This window comes from Hemitrygon akajei, chromosome 19 (assembly GCF_048418815.1).
Source record: "Hemitrygon akajei chromosome 19, sHemAka1.3, whole genome shotgun sequence".
Classification (NCBI taxonomy): domain Eukaryota; kingdom Metazoa; phylum Chordata; class Chondrichthyes; order Myliobatiformes; family Dasyatidae; genus Hemitrygon; species Hemitrygon akajei.
In genome coordinates, this window is record NC_133142.1 from 620,922 (window position 1) to 635,805 (window position 14,884).

General features: G+C 44.0%; 1 protein-coding gene across 3 annotated transcripts in view; it reads left to right on the plus strand.

The window, feature by feature from the left end:
• LOC140741680 (protein kinase C delta type-like) overlaps positions 1–14,884 on the plus strand; it is a 129,292-nt gene that overhangs the window by 4,932 nt on the left and 109,476 nt on the right. The window contains exon 2 of one of the 3 annotated variants that reach the window (XM_073071948.1): positions 4,782–4,860. The exons of the other annotated variants lie outside the window; for them this stretch is intronic. The gene's annotated coding sequence lies outside the window, so the exon portion shown is untranslated. The remainder of the gene's footprint in view (positions 1–4,781; positions 4,861–14,884) is intronic. 3 annotated transcript variants of the gene reach the window in all.

A 14,884-nucleotide genomic window follows, 5' to 3' on the forward strand; every position in this document is an offset into this window, starting at 1 on the left:
AGGTTAACCCCTTCATTCCTGAAATTATCCTCGTGAACCTCCTCCGGACTCTCTCCAATGACAATATGTCTGAAAACTGTTGATAGTACACCCAAGTGCAGCCTGACCAGTGTCTTACAAAGGCTCAGAATTATCTCCTTGCTTTTATATTCTATTCTCTTTGAAATAAATGCCAACATTGCAGTTGCCGCCTTTACCACAGACTCAACCTGTAAATTAACCTTCTGGGAATCTTGCACGAGGACTCCTTAGTCGCTCTGTACCTGATGTTTGAACCTTTTCCCTATTTTTCCTTTTACCAAAATGCATTATTATACATTTTCCAACTGTATTTCATCTGCACATTTTTGTCCATTTTTCCAATTTATCTGAGTCCTGCTGCAATCACATTGCTTCCTTAGCACTACCTACCCCTTCACCTATCTACATATCATCCGCAAACTTTGCCACAAAGCTATCAATTCTATTATCTAAATCATTGACAAACAATGTGAAAAGCAACGGTCCCAATACTGACCCCTGAGGGACACCACTAATCACTAGCAGCCAACCAGAAAAAGCCCTTTTTATTCCCACTCACTGCCTCCTGCCTGTCAGCCATTCCGCTATCCATGCTACTATCTTTCCTGTACCGCCATAGCTTGTAAGCAGCCTTGTGTGGCATCTTATCAAATGCCTTCTGAAAATCCAAGTAAATGACATCCACTTCCTCTCTTTTGTCCACTTTGCTTCTTACTTTCTCAAAGAACTCTGACAGATTTTTCAGGCAAGATTTCCTTTCCTTATGGTAGTGACCATAATATGATGTTTTTATCTGCAATTTGAGAAGGGTAAGGGCAGATCGGAGGTGTCAGTGTTGCAGTTGAACAGGGGAAACTATGGAGCCATGAGGGAGGAGCTGGCCAAAGTTAACTGGACGGATATCCTAGCAGAAAAGACAGTGGAACAGCAGTGGCAGGTATTCTTGGGAATAATGCACAAGGTGTAAAATCAGTTCATCCCCCGGAGAAGGAAGGATTCAAAGGGGGGAAAGGGGCCACAGTGGTTGACAAAGGAAGTCAGAGATTGCATAGCATTAAAAAAAAGGAAATATGACAGAGCTAAGGTGAGTGGGAAGACAGATGATTGGGAAATTTTTAAGGAACAACAGAACTTAACTAAAAAGGCAATACGGGGAGAAAAAATGAGGTACGAACGCAAGCTAGCCAGGAATATAAAGGAGGATGGCAAAAGTTTTTTTTAGGTATGTGAAGAGAAAGAAGATAGTTAAGAACAATGTTGGGCCCTTGAAGAATGAATTGGGTGAAATTGTTATGGGAAACAGAGAAATGGCAGAAGAATTTAATAAGTACTTTAGATCTGTCTTCACTAGGGAAGACAAAAGCAATCTCCCAGATGTATGGATGGGCCAAGGACATAGGGTAACAGAGGAATTGAAACAGATTGACATTAGGAAGGAAACAGTGATGAATAGACTGATGGGACTGAAGGCTGACAAATCCCCAGGTCCAGATGGTCTGCATCCTAGGGTACTAAAGGAGGTGGCCCCGGAAATTGCGGATGCATTGGTAATCATTTTCCAATGTTCCTTAGATTCAGGATCAGTTCCTGAGGATTGGAGAATAGCTAATGTTATCCCACTTTTTAAGAAAGGAGGGAGGGAGAAAACAGAATTATCATCCTGTCAGCCTAACATCAGTAGTGGGGAAGATGCTAGAGTCCATTATTAAAGATGAAATAGTGGCATATCTAGATAGCAGTGATAGGATTGGGCCAAGCCAGCATGGATTTACCAAGGGCAAATCATGCTTGACTAATCTATTGCAGTTTTTCGAGGATGTAACCAGGAAGTTAGACAAGGGAGATCCAGTGGATGTAGTGTACCTCGATTTTCAGAAGGCATTTGATAAGGTCCCACATAGGAGATTGGTGGGTAAAATCAGAGCTCATGGCATTGGGGGGAAGATATTAACATGGATAGAAATCTGGTTGGCAGATAGAAAGCAAAGGGTAGCGGTGAATGGGTGTTTCTCGGAATGGCAGGTGGTGACTAGTGGGGTGCCACAGGGCTTGGTATTGGGACCACAGCTGTTTACGATTTACGTCAATGATTTAGATGAAGGCATTGAGAATAACATCAGCAAGTTTGCTGATGATACTAAGCTGGGTGGCAGTGTGACATGTGATGAGGATGTTAGGAGAATTCAGGGTGACTTGGATAGGCTGAGTGAGTGGGCAGATACTTGGCAGATGACGTTTAATGTGATTAAGTGTGAGGTTATCCACTTTGGGAGTAAGAACAGGAAGGCAGATTATTATCTGAACGGTGTAGAGTTAGGGTAAGGGAGAAATACAAAGAGATCTAGGAGTCCTTGTTCATCAGTCACTGAAGGTGAATGAGCAAGTGCAGTAGGCAGTGAAGAAGGCTAATGAAATGTTGGCCTTTATTACAAAGGGAATTGAGTACAAGAGCAAGGAAATCCTTTTGCATTTGTACAGGGCCCTGGTGAGACCACACCTGGAGTATTGTGTACAGTTTTGGTCTCCAGGGTTAAGGAAGGACATCCTGGCTATAGAGGAAGTGCAGCGTAGATTCACGAGGTTAATTCCTGGGATGTCTGGACTGTCTTACGCAGAGAGGTTAGAGAGACTGGACTTGTACACACTGGAATTAAGGAGATTGAGAGGGGATCTGATTGAAACATACAAGATTATTAAGGAATTGGACAAGATAGAGGCAGGAAATATGTTCCAGATGCTGGGAGAGTCCAGTACCAGAGGGCATGGTTTGAGAATAAGGGGTAGGTCATTTAGGACAGAGTTAAGGAAAAACTTCTTCTCCCAGAGAGTTGTGGGGGTGTGGAATGCACTGTCTCGGAAGGTTGTGGAGGCCAATTCTCTGGATGCTTTCAAGAAGGAGCTAGATAGGTATCTTATGGATAGGGGAATCAAGGGATATGGGGACAAGGCAGGAACCGGGTATTGATAGTAGATGATCAGCCATGATCTCAGAATGGCAGTGCAGGCTTGAAGGGCTGAATGGTCTACTTCTGCACCTATTGTCTATTGTACATGGATGGAAGGCGAGGGCTTTGGTCTGGGACTAGGCAGAATAGCAGGTTGTTATGACTAGATGGGCCAAAGAGCCTGTTTGTATCAGTGACACTCACCACCCAGGCCATGCTCTTTTCTCGCTGCTGCCATCAGGAAGAAGGTGCAGATGCTTCAGGACTCATAGCACCAGATTCAAGAACAGTTACTACCCCTCAACCATCTGGCTTTTGAACAAAAGGGGATAACTACACTCATTTAAGGACTCTTTTATCTTGTTAATTCATTATTTATTGCTATTTATTTATTATCTGCATTTGCACAGTTTGTTTACAGTTACTGTTCTATAGATTTGCTAAGTATGCCTGCAGGAATAGAATCTCAGGGTTGTATGTGGTGACGTGTGTACTCTGATAAATTTTACTTTAACTTAAGAGAAGAAAAGTTGCTGTCCTTTATCTATTTAATTTGTTTAGAGATATAGCACGGTAACAGTCCTTTCCAACCCAATGAGTCCGCACCGCCAATTACACCCATGTGACCAATGAACTTACTGACTCGTACGTCTTTGGAATTTGGGAGGAAACTCATGCAGTGACAGGGAGAACGTGCAAACTCCTTATAGACAGCAGTGGAATTGATCCAGGGTCACTGGTGCTGTAATAGTGTTATGTTAACCACTACACTACCTGGTATTTATCACCGGCATGTCGTGAAAATTGTTAACTTAGCTGCAGCAGTTCAATGCAATACATAATATAGAAGGAAAAATAAAATAGTAATAATAAGTAAATCAATTACTGTATATGTATATTGAATAGATTAAAATTGTGCAAAAAACAAATAATATATATTAAAGTGAGGTAATGTTCAAGGGTTCAATGTCCATTTAGGAATTTGATGGCAGAGGGGAAGAAGCTCTTCCTGAACTGCTGAGTGTGTGCCTTCAGGCTTCTGTACCCTCCTACCTGATGGTGACAATGAGAAAAGGGCTGCCCTGGGTGCTGGAGATCCTTAACAATGGACAGTGCCCTTCTGAGACATCACTCCTTGAAGATGTCCTGGGTACTTTGTAGGCTTGTACCCAAGATGGAGCCAACTAAATTTACAACCCTCTGCAGCTTCTTTCGGTCCTGTGCAGTAGCACCTCCCCCCCCCCCCCCATACCAGAGCAGTGATGCAGCCTGTCAGAATACTCTCCACGGTACATCTATAGAAGTTTTTGAGTGTATTGGTTGACATACCAAATCTTTTCAAACTCCGAATGAAGTATAGCCACTGTCTTGCTTTCTTTATAACTACTTCATACATTGGGACCAGGTTAGATCCTCAGAAATCTTGACACCCAGGAACTTGAAACTGCTCATTCTCTACACTTCTGATCCCTCTATGAGGGTTGGTATGTGTCCTTTCGTCTTACCCTTCCGGAAGTCCACAATCAGCTCTTCTGTCTACTGAAGTTGAGTGCCAGGTTGTTGCTATGGCACTATTCCACTAGTTGGCATATTTCGCTCCTGTGCGCCCTCTCATCACCATCTGAAATTCTACCAACAATGGTTGTATCATCAACAAATTTATAGATGGTATTTGAGGTATGCCTAGCCACACGGTCATGTGTATATAGAGTAGAGCAGTGGGCTAAACATGCACCCCTGAGGTGCACTAGTGTTGATCGTTAGCGAGAAGGATACATTATCAACAATCTTCATAAATTGTTGTCTTCCGATTAGGAATTCGAGAATCCAGTTGCAGAGGGAGGTACAGAGGCCCAGGTTCTGTAACTTCTCAATCAGGATTTTATCTTAACAGGTTAGTCATCAACTATTGAAAAACATTTCAAAGACATTGTGAAATCTTTTTATTTTGTCTTATGAGTTTAAATAATTTGATGGCTCACTCTGTTGGTATAAAATCCAAGTTATTAGCTGTCAGGCACTACCCACTCGTGCCAGGGTCTCTTCACTGACTGCTGGGCTTGACCACTGTGTACCCACTACCCACTCATGTGCCAGGATTCCTTCACTGGGAGATTCAAGGAATCTCCCAGTGGCCACACATTTTAATTCCACGTCCCATTCCCATTCTGATATGTCAATCCATGGCCACCTCTACTGTCAAGATGAAGCCACATTCAGGTTGGAGGAACAACACCTTGTATTCCGTCTGGGTAGCCTCCAACCTGATGGCATGAACATTGATTTCTCTAATTTCTGTTAATGCCCCTCCTCTCCTTCTTACCCCATCCCTTATTTATTTATTCATTTATTATTTCCCCCTTTTTTTCTATCTCTGTCCCTCACAATCATTCCTTGCCTGCTGTCCATCTCCCTCTGGTGCTCCCCTCCCCCTTTCTTTCTCCCTAGGCCTCCCATCCCATGATCCTTTCCCTTCTCCAGCTGTGTATCCCTTTTGCCAATCAACCTCAGCTCTTAGCTTCATCCCTCCCCCTCATGAACTATCATTTCAGATCTCCCCCTCCCACTTTCAAGTCTCTTACTATCTCTTCTTTCAGTTAGTCCTGACGAAGGGTCTCGGCCTGAAACATCGACTGTACTACTTCCTATAGATGCTGCCTGGCCTGCTGCATTCCACCAGCATTTTGTGTGTGTTGCTTTTCCTTCACTGACTGTTGGGCTTGACCACTATCTCTGACAGGTTTATTGTGCAGTTTTAGTTAGTTTAGCAGAGTAACAGGAAGCTGAAGGAAATAAATCTGATCTGGAAATTGAAGATAGGAAGTTTGGGACAGGTTGGAATGAGGATCAAACCAATGTAGTGAAAGCCAATAATAAGTCTGACTTGTGTTTAATGGTATAAAACTAATTGGCTGCTTTTTTCATGAAGTTTTCACTTTAAGAACATCTCACACTTGCAGGAAGTTTTCTCCTGAGTATTCTCATTAAAACCACTTCTCTTCACAGGGTGCTAATTACGGGGGACTTCAGCACACTATTTGTTGATTGTCATGATGTGGGCTTCACAGGCTAAGCCAATATTTAATTACACATCTCGAGTTGCCCTTGAGAAGGTGGTGGTGAGCTCCCTTATGTGTGGGTAAATCCACAGAGCTGTAAGAGAGGGAGAGCATTCTGCCATTTGAGGGTATGGGGCTGTTTGAGGTGAAGGTACTATCTGAGAAGAGCCAATTTAGCGAGGCCTGAAGGCCTTTAGCACTCATTTTCTATAGTAAAGTTTAAATTGTTGGCACATCAAACTGCCGGAGAGACTGGGCAAGTCAAGCAGCATCTGGAAGGAAATGGAGAGTTGGAGTTTTGGGTTGAGATATTTTATCTGCACACAGAGATGGGAGCTAGCTGGTACGGAACAGTGGAGGGAAGGGGTGGAACAGGAGCAGGTGATAGGTGTTTCATGTGAGGTGGTGATATGAAGATAGAGGAGGGGAGAGTGGGGTTAGTGACAAGAGGCTGATAGAAGGCCTATAGATGATGGAGACTGTTAGGAGGTGGAGCATGGAACTAAAGAAGGAGGATGGGAAGGGTACGTGTGAACCGTGGAGGGAGTGACTTCAGGACATCTGTGGGTGAAGGGCAGATGTGTGTGGAGGAGGGGATAGAAACAGTGATAGGGGCTTGGGTGGGTGTAGGAGGATGGGATACATCAGGGGAAGAAAAGAAACATGAGGATGAGAAAATGAGAGAATTCAAAGTTGATGACTTGTTGCTATGGTTGTTTTGGGGGTGAATGAGGTGGTGGTACTTGTCATAACGCAAGGAAACAGGCCACTGTCCTCATTAAGGGTTCCCAAACGTTTTTATGCCATGGACCGTGACCACTAACTGAGGACCCCAGATCGGGACCTCACCACCCTATCTTATACCCAGTCATGTTTTATGTCCCCCTTGTTCCCAGTAGCTCCTCTCAAGTGCCACCATACACTAGAGGCAATTTACTGCGGCCAGTTGATGTCAGTGTGACCGGTCCAGGTGGACACAAGCTATCGGGTTTACAGATTGAACTCAACACTTTCATTGAATTGTCCTTTGCTATTTGTGTGTGACTTTCAGTTCTGAAATTAGACTAAGTCAGGTATATCTATGAGAAAAGGGGCAGAGTTAGCATTTTAGTTCAATGGCCTTATTGGATGGAGGAGTGGAGTCAATGGCCAAGGCATTTTTATTGCAGTCTGACAGAGTAAATTAATTTTTGTTTTGGAAGAGGTACAAGGTACAAAGAGGCAGAAGGCTGTGTATTTAATGAAACGCTATATAAAAAAAACCTGATGGTGGAATCTGAGGAGAAAAAACAAAAACTGATCTCCCAACCAGTAAGGCCGGATTAGTGGCATAAAGAAATGGTTAAAGTTTCAGGTCTCGAGACCTTTGAGAATTTTGTCATGCTCACATATGCAGGTTGGTCAAAATGTAGAAAAGCCCATGGGATCCAAATGGAGCCAAAACTAACTTTTTCGAAGGAAGCAAGGAAAAGTGTATTTGTAACACAGGATTGTTACAACAGGCAGCAAGGAATGGCATATTTGTAATGCAGGGCTGTTACCAGCAGAGTTCCAGAGTTGTGTGTGCATCTCTCTGTGGCTTTAATGATGATTTAGTATGGAGATTTTATAAAGATTTCTGTAGATGATAGAAAAGTTGTCCACCACATGGTTGATAGTGAAATGAAAAGAGTTTTACTACTCAAATTTTATGATGATGTGGATATCTGAGCAAAAATTTAGATCGAACTTAATGCAAAGAAGTGTGAATCAATGTATTTGGGGGAGTGTAACAAGACATGGAATATACATTGACTATTGGACTAGAGAGAGTGCAGAGGGGATTCACCAGGATCATGTCTGGGATGTAGCAGTTCAGTTAGGAGGAGATACTGGAGTGGCTGGGTCTGTTCTTTCTGGAGCAGAGGAGATTAAGCGGGCACATGACTGAGTTGTATAAAATTATAAGAGTTGTGGAGAATGTGTACAGCAGGAAATTTTTCCCTCATATCAGAGTTTTTAAAATAGATTACTCTGATTCAGGGTAAATATTAGAGATTTGGAGGGGATCTGAGAGGAACCTCCGCCCAGAGAGCGGTGAGTCCCTGGGACACACTGCCTGAGGGAGTGGTGGAGGCAAGGTCAATGACAGCAGTTAAGATGTGTCTAGAGTCTAGACGAACAAATTGCTTAGGCACTGAGGCTGTGGAAGATGGGGTTAATATGGAAGACTACCTACTAGTTGACATGGATATGAATGAGTCTGAGATATGAGGAATATGTGTCTAAGGATTCTTACAGGTAGCAGATCAGGTCAATAAGGTTCTTTAAAAAAGCAGGAAGAATGTTTTTCTTTATCAGTTGAAGCACTGAGCATAAAAGCAGAGAAGTTATATTGGAACTGTTATCATACTGGTCTGGTCACAGGCTGACCAAGAGCTATGGTTCAAGTTACTTCATTACATGATGGATGTGATTGCACTAGAGAGGCTGCAGAGATGTGATGACTGAGAATCTGAAGGGATTAGAGTTTTTTCTCCAGAGCAGAGGAGTCTGAGGGGAGAGAGTTCGGCAGCACAGCTGCCTCACCATGCTAGAGACCTGGGTTCGATACTGACCTTGGATACTATCTGTTGAAAGTTTGCATGTTCTTCCGATGACGGCGTGAATTCCCAAAGATGTGCAGGCCAGTGGATTAATTGGCTGCTGCCAATGACTCCCAACATGTGGATGAGGAGTAGAATCTGGGTGAAGTTGATGGGTGTGGGGAGGAGAACTCTTTATATTAATCTGAATTGGTGTTAATGACTGGCACAGACGCAGCCTGGAGGACATGCTCCCATCTGTATCTGACTCGAGTACAAGTGCAGGGTATAAAGCAGAGGCCCATCGTGGTAGTAATTGGCAAGGGTCAATTTCCCTTGGAGATGTCAAAAACCCAAGGAATTATGTTTAACAGGGAAAAGGGTGGCGATAGAGAGATGCAGTTTGGAACTTATCTGGAAAGGGTGATAGGGGCAGAAATGGTTTGGCTGTATGCTGGAGAGTCATAACCTTGGAGAGTTATTGACCCAGTGCTGAACTCCGCAGTCAGACAGCACTTGTGAGGAAATGCAGAGTTTACATCTTGGGCTGTGGAGGCTGAGTTGTTGAGGGTATTTAAGGCAGAGATTGATTAGTTGTTAATTGGTGAAGGGGTTAAATACTTTAAGGAGAAACTGGAAAGATGAGAAAATAAAGACATGAATTGTGGCAGAGCAGACTCAATATGCTGAAGGGCCTAATTCTGCTCTTTTGACCTGGGGTTGAAACTTTTCAGCTGGTTTGGATATGAAGGGTGAGTGTATCTGGGTTTATATCTCTACCCAGGTAGAGAGAAAAAACGTTTCTTTCTTTTTCAGTGCTGAATTTTCTCTCTCCGCCCCCAACAAGCAGTGGCTCAGAGCGTTGGAAGGAAACAGTTTAATAGGCACCTATCTGACTGCAGATACTGCCTGTTACTGTGTCGCAGTGTTGGGAGGAGACGGTGGATTTTCTGTGCTGGAACTTTTGATATCTGACAGCGAGAGTGAGTGTGGGCTTACTGAGAGACACAGGTGAGTGGGGAGTCACCTTCAGACAGAGGTGTTCAAACTCGGACCACCACTGCCACTTCAGCCAGTGATTCCCTTTGCCCTTGACAAATGTGTTCAACCACCCACTCACTCAGACAGAGCCGATCTGGACCCCACAGTCCCTGTAGCTCCGGCCCTTTCCCATCACCCCTGGGCAACCTAACACTTCATGGTGGAACCCAGGGCTTGGTATCCAATGCGTCAGCAATGCAGCAGCATCTCTTGGTGGCTGTGGACCTCAGACCCATCTATGAGTGTCTGCAGGTTTTATCACCACCCATGGGTGGCTGTGGACCCCAGACCCACCTGTGGGTGGCTGCAGCCATCAACTCCACCCTGCCCCCAGCCCAGCTGCCTCTTGGCTGCATTGCGCTTTGTAGTGTATATCTGGTGTGCATTGTGTATAATGGGGTCTGATGTTGTGTGATATTTGTAGTGAAGGGGCTGGTGTATGCAGGTCTGGGATCACTGTTGGGGATTGTGGGAGGCAGCAGCTGCAACTCAGGGCTCTAGAGGGTGTTTGTGATAGGACCAAGTTCGCTTACAGGGGGCTGTCAACAAACTTGACGTCAGGAAGGTGCAGTTTAGATGCAGCTGAAGCTTCTCATTTTGTGAGCTTCTGCGGAGGTGTGTGGTTCTGAGACTTGTGGCCAGACCCAGGAACGTAAGACTGCAGAAGCTATTATTCAGAAGGATTCACAGCTGCTAGGTGCTTGGGACCACGGAGGTGAGTAAGGGACTGGAAAACCGTTGTGAATAGCAAGGGTTCTGGAACCTGAGCTGGCACAGGTTGTGGAGTGTCCCGGCTCGAATTGATGAATAAAAGGATATTGTGGGCTGCAGTCTCCTGTGTGGAAAGCTGTGTGAAATATTCTGAAATAATTGTTCTCAGTCAGAATGAACTGAGGTGCTGGAAGTAATGATTTCTGATTCCCTCGATACTTAAGGACTAGATGGTTTGTCTGGATTCCTTGCTGCAGACCAGATGTACACTGGATTCACAGATTTCAAATTTGAGGATTTAAGAGTGTTTGTGTTTAACATTAGAGTTGTGCAGGTTGATAGCATTGAACTTTGAGGAGTTGAGTAAACCAGGGTGACAGCTTGAAGAGAAGAACCCCGTTTATTAACTGACGTGAAATTTGTTGTTCAGTGGCAGCAGTACAGTACAAAGAGATAATTGCTATAAATTGCAACCATAAATAGTGCTAAGAAAAGGAATAATGAGGGATTGAGTGTTCATTGAACATTCAGAAAGGACACTGGGAGTTTATTCCATGATGCATTTAATTTCAGATTTGAAAAAACAACTTTGGCTTGGGGGAGAGACTTGGAAGGGATGAAGTCAATGTCACTGTGTCAGTATCTGTGTGTGTGCATGCATAGAGGTGGATATACTCTTCTTTGCCCCCTGCCCTAACCAGGTACCCCATATGGGACAGATGCCTTCTGTGGATTCACCCTCCTGAAAGATATTCTCCTGTCAGGCTCAAAGATTGAAATCACAGGGTCATCAGGGGCTGTGAAAGTTTGTAATAGTTCTTCCATGTTTTGAAGCAAAAGTGAACATAGTGACAACAGGGCTTCACTTCCAGATGAGTACAATGCCTTCTATGTTGCTTGATTTCACTTTGCAAGGGCTGCTCGTATTCAAGTCCTGCCTCAGCTGTCAAGCATCTTTCATTGATTCATTGCCTGTGAGATGGCTTTCTGGAGGTCGTTCTTGGACCTCTTGTAAATTTCTTGGTTACCAGACTTGATGCCTCTGATCTGGCCCTCAAGAATGTGGATCTCATGGTTCATCCGGTGCTTCTGGTTGGTGAAGACTCTGAATTATCTTGTGGGGATACACTCAACTACAACTGTTTTTATAAAGCCCATGACATCTGTGGTGTATTCATTCAGATCCATAGATGAGTCCTTGAACACAGCCCAGTTCACTGACTCAAAGCAATCCCATAGCCACTTCTCTACCTCCTGCGACCACATCTTTGGTGTCCTCGACTCTGGAGGCGTGTGCAAGTTGGAGAGGGACAGCCAAGTGATTAGATTTCCTTAAATGTGATCTTGCCATGGAACGGTAGTCATTCCTTATCTTGGTATAACAGTGGTCTAATGTGTTGGGACCTCTGGTGCCACAAGTTATATGCTGATGGTAATTGAGCAGGGAATTCTTTAAACAAGCCTGATTGAAATCCATGACTATGATATGAAATGCCTCGCAGTGGACTGTTTTTTGTTTGTTGACGGCATCATGCAGTTTTTCAAGTGCTTGATTATACACTAGTCAGCTGCTAGTGGCATGTAAATTGCAGTCGGGATCATAGAGGAGAAATCTTAGTAAATAGAACGGTCAGCATTTCATCGTTAGGTGTTCAAGGTCAGGGGAATATGAGTACAACAGAACTGCCATATCAGTATACCACAGAGATTTCACCATGAAACACACCTCTACCTTCTGCCGTTTTCAAATCAGCAGTTTGGTGCATCTTGTGCACTGAGAAGCCTCGAGGTCTGGTTGCTATCTCTGGTATACTCTGAGTAAAACACGGAGCACAACAATTCCTTATTTCGCTGCAATACAGCACCCTTGCCCTCAGGTCCTCATTTTTGCTCTCCGACTGCGCATTTGCTAACAAGATGCTGGTAGAGGGGCCTCCTCTCTCTGCGTTTTGGCCTGGCCCGTGTGTGCGTGTGTGCGTGCCACACCTTGCTTTGCGTGTGCACATGTGCTGGTCTCCGTCTTCTGGCTGAACTAATTTCACTCCATCATTGCTCTGTGTAACTGAGACTGTCCTGAGGTGGGGTACAGGGGCAAGTGTGGTGTCCAACTATGGTGAAGTGATGAGGACTGGCATCAATGGGACTTGGAGTTGCCAATGTTCATTCAAGTGGAAAAAGCAGAAAAATGTATATAAGATTTTATCAATCGATACAGAAATGTAGAGTTAAATGTATAGAAAATATTATCTAAATGGTGTGGGATGAGATTTTAGATGTGGAATTGTTGCCTGTTTATCAATGGAACTAGGTTAGGAAACTCACTACACAACTCTTAATTAATTATAGCACAATCAAAGTGTCCACTTTATATTCATACCTTATCAATTCAGATGTAGCGTTCCAGTGTTATTGGGTACACATTACCTGGTTGACCCTTTAACACTTTTTTTTAAAATCGGCTCTGGTTCAGGGCTACAATTCACATTGTTCTATGGTTTCTGTTCCCCAGCCTTATATCTTTGTTCCTTACAACTCTGACCGGTCCAAACCAGTCAAACTAGGTGACCCAGACATTGAGCCTAACCACTTGTTTCAGGTTTAGCAGGTGAAGCTTCTTGTGTCCACATTCAATTGCTCTGATTAGATTATCCCAGAGCAAGAATCAGTTCAGAGTCCACAAAATGGGGGGGGGGGGGGGGGGGGGGAAGGGAGGGTGACTTCAAGGACAGTCTCACAAAATGGGCATATCTTTGACCCATTTGAGTCCGATGATTTCTTCTATATTTCAAATCCACCATGGCCAACAGAGTGATCTGGATTCCAAAACACATCCCACCAAGGGCCAGAGTAGTGGTGCAATGGGTAACCGAGAATGTATTTGTTAGAGGGACATTGGTGGGTTCTCGTTGGAATGCTGTGTGCAGTGTTGGTCTCTTTATTTAAGGAAGGGTGTAAATGTATTGGGAGCAGTTTAAGGCAGGTTTCCTAGACTAATCCTGGAACGGGTGTTGGGGGGGTTGTCCACCACAGAAAATTGGACAGATTAGGTTGTACCCATTGAAAGTTAGAGAGTAAGAGGCATCTTGAGTGAAATACATATGGTCCTATGTGGTCTTGATGGTGGATGTGAAGAGAGTGTTTCCTCTTGTGGAAGAAGCTTTATCAGAGACTGTATATAAAAGAAATTGGGGGTTGTCCATTTCACAGGAGAAATTAGCTTCTCTGAAAGCTGTAAATCTTTGAACTCAAAGGGGGCTGGGAACAGATAGTTTGACCATGCTTGATCAGTAGGCAAGTGAAAAGTTACCAGGGTACAGCAGTGAATGATATAACAAATTAGTTCAACCACAATCTGATTCAATCTTAGTTTGCAGAGAGATATAGATAGGTTAAAATAGAGGGCAAGGGTCTGGCTGATGAAGTATAATGCTAGTTAATGCAAGGTCATCCACTTTGGAAGGAAAACTGAAAGAGCAAACTATTACTTAAAAGGTAAAAAAATTGCAGCATGCTGCTATGCAGAGGGGCTTGGGAGTGCTTGTGCATGAATCACAAAAGGTTGGTTTGCAGGTGCAGCAGGCCATGGAATGTTGGCTGTCATTGCTAGAGGGATTGAATTTAAGAGCAGGGAGGTTATACTGCAACTGTGCAGGGTACTAGTGAGGCCACACCTGGAGTACAGCCTGCAGTTCTGGTCTCCTTACTTGAGGAAGGATATACTGGCTTTAGAGGAGGTTCACCAGGTTGATTCCAGAGATGAGGGGATTAGACTATGAGGAGAGATTGAGTCACCTGGGACTGTACTCACTGGAATTCAGAAGATTGAGAGGAGGTCTTATAGAAACATAAAATCATGAAAGGATTAGATAATATAGAGGCAGGAATGTTGTTTCCACTGATAGGTGAGACTAGAACTAGGGGACATAGCCTCAAGATTCAGGGGAGTAGATTTAGGACGGAGATGAGGAGGAACTGCTTTTCCCAGAGAGTGGTGAATCTGTGGAATTCTCTGCCCAGTGAAGTAGTGGAGGCTACCTCAGTAAATATATTTAAGACCAGGTTCATTAGATTTTTGCACAGTAGGGTTATGGGGAAAAGCAGGTAGGTGGAGATGAGTCTTTGCCAGATCAGCCATGATCTTATTGAATGGTGGAACAGGCTCAACAAGCTAGATTGCTGACTGCTGCTCCTATTTCTTGTTTTCTTATAAATGGCTGAACAGGTTTGAGGGTTCAAGTGGCCATTTCCTGTTCCTAACGTATACTTTATCTGCTGACAGCCTGATGACTTAGCCCCTGCCTTGGCTTTCCCAGTAATTCCTTGCCCTAACCTGGTCCCTAACCCAGTGTGATGGGAGCTCTCTGTGACTGCAACTCAGTTCCCCACCCAGAGACAGCAGCTCACGATGCAGCCTGGTGATAGGGAGCTGTCAGAGCAGTGGGCGAAGGGAGGGATTAGCCTTTGTTATTTTAATGCAGAGCTTTTGAATGAGTCTATAGAAACCAATTAAATGCAGATTGCATTGTCTGTGAATGATTCTCTG